Raw genomic sequence first — 6819 nt, forward strand, 5'->3', positions numbered from 1 at the left:
GACGTGCACATCAAAAGAGTCATAGTTAGATTTAGCATTTTGACAAATCCTTTGGCAGAAAGATAGTTAAGAGTGAGCACTAGAAGATGTGTATTTTTTTGTAATTTTTTGTTGAGTATTTTTTTTTATGATTTTTTTTTATTTTGTTAAGTCTTGAAAAATTAGGTACCTATTCGTGCACAAAGCATAAGTTGCATGAAATAGATCGAAAATACAATTTTAAAAAAAAAACTGTAAAGAATCAAGTGCAATACAATAATATATAATTTTTTAAAAATTTGGATAAGTATATCAAAAGTTATTAAAAAAATGGTTCACCTATGTCTGTGAGAACTATGGAGACACTGGTAAAAGAAATTCAATAATAATATGTTATTGTTGTTCAAATTTTAAAAAAATCATATGGTTAGAAAGCTCAGAAGATGGGTGAAAATATGGTGGCAATTATAGAAATACCCACTTGATGAAGTGCAAACATGATGATGACAAAGTCGATAAACCAAATTGATAAAATAAAACACGTAAAAAATGAGAGAAATGGAGGGAAATAAAACTTCCAAACCTTAGCTTTGTCATCGAGGCCTATTTCCAAGCCTAAACAATCAAAAGTGTGTACGGGGTACGTATGGTATAAAAAGTGCGTACAGGGTACTTATGGTATAAGAAGCGCGTACACGCTCTTTTTACTATAATTAGTGTGTACGCGCTATTGTTTAAATTTTGGGTGTGTGTATAATATGATATTGTATATATAATATGTGTATATATATATAATATATAATATTTATATATATATGTAGATAATAATATATAATATATTAAGTATATATATACACATATAAGTGTATTGTCTCCCCCTCTCAAATGCATACAAGGTGCCTCTCTCTCTCGCTCTCTCTCTCTCTCTCTCTCTCTCTCTCCATACCCCCATCCCTCTCTCTATCCCTCCCTCTCTCCCCTTCTCCCTTCCTCCATACCCCATCCTTCCTTCTCTCCCCTTCTCCCTTCCTCCATACACCATCCCTCTCTCTCTCACTCTCTCCCCATGTATTGTATTGGTGACAATTCCGTATAATGTCTTAATCACATTATTTGTAATTTCCTTATAATAGATTTAATGTTGTTTTTTAAATATTTTTTTTAGAAAAATTAGGTTTTATTTGAATTTGGATTATACAAGTTTGGTTTTAATTTACAATTATGGTAACTATAGATTCTATATTAAAAAGATATTTTGAATTTTTTTATTATTGAATGAATCATTTTTCTTATTTTGAGAACATTCACATCAATTGTTAAGGATACTTTGAATCTAACCATTATTAAAATTATAAAAGTGTAAATTTAATATATTTACATAAAATATGTATTTTAGTTATTTTTTTCAAATAATTTAAAAAAAAATAGTCTAATAAGTTTTCTCAAGGAAGAGTATTTGAGAAAATACATATGTGAATAGTTAAGATTAAAATAAGTTTCCGAAAAAGATAATTTGATTATGGAATTTTCTTTAGTAAGAAGTACTTGAACAACTATATACATGAATAGTTGAGTTTCAATGTATTACCATAAAAAAATCTTGAAGAAATTATTTTAAATGGAAAATTAATCATAAATTTTAGGAAGCAAAAATTTCTTCAAAATAATAATAAAAAAATAGAGCTTTAACATAAGATTTTTAGGGATGGTTTTATTAGGGTCATTCTTCTAAATTAAAGGACATATTAGAGACCTTTAGCTATGCTACTAAAAAGGAATTAAAAATTTGTATTTCTATTTTGGTATGTAATGATTTAAATGAAGATACTTGAGAGAAATATTGAACAAATTCTTCCATACACAATGCATTTTCATGGTAATGAAATTGAATTTTTACTTTGAATCTTATTGAATCCAAATGACCATGGCAAGCAATGTTGAGCATTATTTTTTTTTATTATTATTAAAAATATAAATATTTTATACAATATATCATTATACTTTAAATCAATATTAAATTTGGTTAAATCATTCTAACAAGATACTTCTATTTACTGTTGTGCCTTAGCACATATCCATAGACACATGGGTAGTATGGAGATGAATGAGTGTCATCTCCTAGGGAGGAAACCCCTTACATAGGTCAATAAATAAACAAGAAGAAGGAAAAACAAATCCTACTCATGAAACAACAATAGGATAAGAAGGATCCAAGTCTTACAAAAGGGGATATAAAATTATTGTAAATTAAATTAAGGAGCAATGATAATAGCCTTATTACTTATTTTTTCTGAGATATCAGAAATATATGATGAAATCTCATGTAACACAACTATAATAAGGAGACCATAAGAAATGATCTCATCCCCAATGTGGCACCAAGAATTTGATATCTTTGGAAGGGATGGAAAGGCCATCACTAGGGGAAGAATTCCCTTACACAAGATTAAATCCAAAATGAATACATGGTCATCAAAAACCAAAGAAATCATAGGATGCTTAAGAGAAAGAGGGAAAATACCATAAAATATTATCCCATCCCCAATGAGGCACTAAGAATTTGACATGGTTGGAAGGGATGCAAAGGCCATGACTAGGGGAAAAATTCCCTTACACAAGCTTAAATTCAAAATGAATGCATACTCATCAAACACCAAAGAAATCATAGGATCCTTAAGAAAAAGAGTGAAAATACCATAAAATATTATCCCATCATCAATGAGGCACTAATTTGACATGGTTAGAAGGGATGCAAAGGTCATCACTAGGGGGAGAATTCCATTACACAAGCTTAAATACAAAATGAATGCATGCTCATTAAACAAAAAAGAAATCATAGGATCCTTAAGAGAAAGAAGGAAAATTCTTAGTAACTTGGCATGAAGGAGGAGGACCAAAATAGATTTCCCTCTTCCACTTCATTTTGGGAAACCTCCTCATTGACATCCTTAGAATCCACTTTTACTTTTCCTTCTCCATAATCTGTTTTAGATTTGTGATGTTCACTCTAATTCCTATTCACCATCTAAGAATTGATACATAGAGATAAAAATAAAATAAGCCTCTATATTAGTTGAATTAAATCAATTTATATTTGTTCATTTATAAATTGATATAAATTTATATATATCAATGTAAATTAGTTGCTGGTTAAAAATCAAATAGATTATAGATACATTAAACAAAATATAGTTGATATTAGTTAATGAATAAGAATTCATATAAATAATTTAATTAACTCATAAAGTATTATATAGGTTGTTAAATTAATTATATATAGATATAGATATATATATATTTTATTGATGAATATACTAAACTAAATTATAAATTATAAATTATTTGAATTAGATTATAATTATTTCAAAGTATAAATTACAATGTGAATCAAATCATGACATTGATGTGTGTCCTCAGTTTGAGTGGTTCATGATTTGGAAATCCACAAGTGAATCTTTCAGGTTGACAATCAGTTTTGTGAATGTTTTTAAGGTTCGGTAAAAAATGATGATGATTCTAGTAATTTGTGTTGTTGCAGTTGATATGGTGTAATTCATGTTTCTTATGAATGTTCCTAGATTGTTTTGTATGCGTATTGATGCTCTACATTAATTGTTGTGTGTGTTATTGAGTATTTTCCCAATTCGGTGATGTTCTTCGTGTTATGCAACATTCATGGTGGTGTATTGTGTTGCAGATGATCGAGGCATAATTATTGGAGTTGTTTCATATTTGTGGTGGTTATTTATGTCTAGACTATGTCTTTGCCAATATTGTTTTTGGTCCACATGAATTATTGTCGCATGTGTGATTATATTTTTGTATTGTGTAGTGTGTGTTAAGCTGACCTTGAAACATAGGTTGATGTCTTGTATAAATATAAGTTGTAATCATTGTGAGAGGTATCTGGAAATGAATTTGAATATGTGTGATTGCATATGTGTGTGAGCAAGGGATTTGATCTTTCAGAAGTGGGAAGTGTTGTAGAGCAAAACAAACAATGAACTTAACTAGAACCATATGTTGAGATGCTATTTCATCAGCTCATGATCCATCGGATGTAATTCAAATGTTTTTGTAAGTCAGTGAGACTTCTTCTAAGTTAGTGAACCTTACCTAAAGGTTGTATCCTTTGTGGGTTTCTTATTTTGAGCAATGAGCTCTAGGAAGTGTGCCTGAATGCATGTGCATCCCCATTGTAATATTTCACTTACTCCTAACAGAGTATTATTTCATTGTGGGTAGGTTCCCACCATGTTTTTTTTCCCTTAACTTAGTTTTCCACTTCAAAAATGTTGGTTTTATGTGTTATTGATGTGGTGCTATTTCATTCTTTAAAGGTTAATTATCAAATCTGATTTATGGTTTAAGTTGGAGTAATTTTTGGTGCAAACTGATTCATCACCCCTTCTTAGTTTGTTGCATTGTTGCAAATAATTGGTATCAGAGATAGATCCTTCATAAGGAGCTTGACCACTTGAGGAGATCCAGGATGGAAACCTTTTCTTTCAAGAATGATAGTCCAATATTTGATGTAACGAACTACACTCTCTGGAAGAGCCAGATGCAATGTCATTTGAGATGCATTGGAGAAGAGTACTCAAAGCTTACTAAGAATGTTTATAATGTTCCTCATAATGGTCCTACTACTTCGGATGAGATAAAGGAAGCAAAATACAATATTAGACCTAAGGAAGCATTATTGAGTGCCTTGGCTAATTCTGAGATGACTAATGTGATGGATTTAGAGTCTGCTCATGAGATTTGGATAATGTTGGAGACCTTGCATGAAGGTGACGATGATGTGAAGATTGCTAAGTTGTAGAACTTGAAAGGTAAATATAAGAACCTAAAAATGAGTGAAGATGAGAACAATACTTATTTTATGCAGAAAGTGAATGAGCTTGTGTGTGAAATCATATGTGCTTACAAACACAAGGCTACTTCTTTTGATGAGATCCAAACTATGACAAATGTGACAAGAGACATGCTGATTGGTAAAATTGTTTCTTTTGAGTTGAGTGAGTTTGGTGAATTTCTTCCTAAGATTGAATCTATGTTCAAAGATAATATTTTCGGGGAGCAAAATTATGACCCGAGAGAAAGTTACCTCTTAAATTTTTTTCATCTAATAAGATCAAATATTTTGCATCAAGGTGTTCAGAAAGAGAGAAATTATAAGAAGCCATTTAATCTTTATAAGTAAATATCAGAAGAAGTGTTATTATGTTGTCGATGAAGGTGTGATAGATGATGAATTTGACAAAGGAAATTTAGGAGATGAATTTGTGTTCATTACTATCCAGGAAGATAATCTGGTAACCACATATTCTACTACAAGTTGCATTAATGAGGAGAAAGATCTAGCTAGTAAAGTTGAGGAGAAAGATGAATGGGTTATTGGTAGTGGTTGCTATCATCATATGATAGGTGATAGGAGTAAGTTTGTGAATATGGAAAAGTATGATAATGGTGTGGTAAGATTCGATGATAACAAAGCTTATGTGATCCATTGTAGAGGTTCTATTTCTCTTGATGGTAAGCATAACATTGATGATGTCTTTTATGTTGAAGTTTTAAAGAATAATATTTTGAGTGTTGGTTAGATGGTGGATAAGGGATATAACTTGCAATTCAAGAATGGAAAATTTAAGATCTTGAGTAGCTTTGAAACTAAGATTGTATTAAGTACTAAGACTAAAGGTAATATCTTTCACTTGAATGTTGGTGATAAAAGTTGTTTGATCACTTAGATTGATGAAAGTTGGTTATGGAATAGAAGGATGTGTCATGTAAACTTTGATTGCATGGTTAAAATAAGCTCTACCCAAGCATTGAAAGATATACCTAAGTTGATAAAGCCTTCTAATCCGGTATGTAAGGAATGTCAATTAGGGAAGAAAACAAGAGTTACTTATAAGAGAAAATAGTATAATTATAATGGATTGTTCGATCTTGTTCATGTTGATTTGTGTGGTCCTTCTAGAGTGAGAAGCTTGTAGGGTGACAGGTAGTTCATATTGTCGATTGATGATTATTCAAGGATGATGTGGGTTACTTTATTAAGGGAGAAGTCTGAAGCATTTGAGAAGTTCAATATTTTCAAAGCTATGGTTGAGAATGAGATAGGATTGAAGTTGAAGTGTTTGAGATCTGAAAAAGGTGGAGAATTCACTTTTGATGAGTTTAATGCATACTATGAAGAGCAAGGAATAAAGAGACAACTATCTGCCCCTAGAATGCCACAACATAATGCTGTTATGGAGACAAAGAATAGAGGAGTTAAAGAAGATGATAGAACCATGATGATTGAAGGAAATACCCCACATGTGTATTGGAGAGAAGCTATGAGTACTGCAGTATACACTCTTAACTAGGTAAAGATCAAAGGTGATACTGGTAAGACTCCTTATGAGTTATAGTTTGGTCATGCTCCTATTGTTAGGTATTTTAGAATTTTTGACTTAAAATGCTACTTTAAAAGATATAAATATCAAGGAAAGTTTGATGCTAGATGTGATGAAGGAATCTTTCTTGGTTATTCAACTAGAAGTAAAGCCTATTGGTGTTATAATTAAAGACTGAGAAAAATTGTTGAAAGTGCTAATGTGAAGGTTGATGAAGGAGTTGTGAAATATATTAGGTCTTGTCGATATGATTCTGATGACCAGGATGCCAGTTTAGATAAAGAAAAGCCAGTGCAAACTATAAATCAAGTTTAGACTGATCTGAAAAAGATAGACAATCAAGGAGGTGGCACATATGCTAATGCAGAAGAAAGAGTTCAGGAACCAAAATATCAAGGGAATCGTAAAACTTTGAGGTATGTGAGATTAAATA

The sequence above is a fragment of the Cryptomeria japonica genome, chromosome 8 (assembly GCF_030272615.1).
Source record: "Cryptomeria japonica chromosome 8, Sugi_1.0, whole genome shotgun sequence".
Lineage (NCBI taxonomy): Eukaryota > Viridiplantae > Streptophyta > Pinopsida > Cupressales > Cupressaceae > Cryptomeria > Cryptomeria japonica.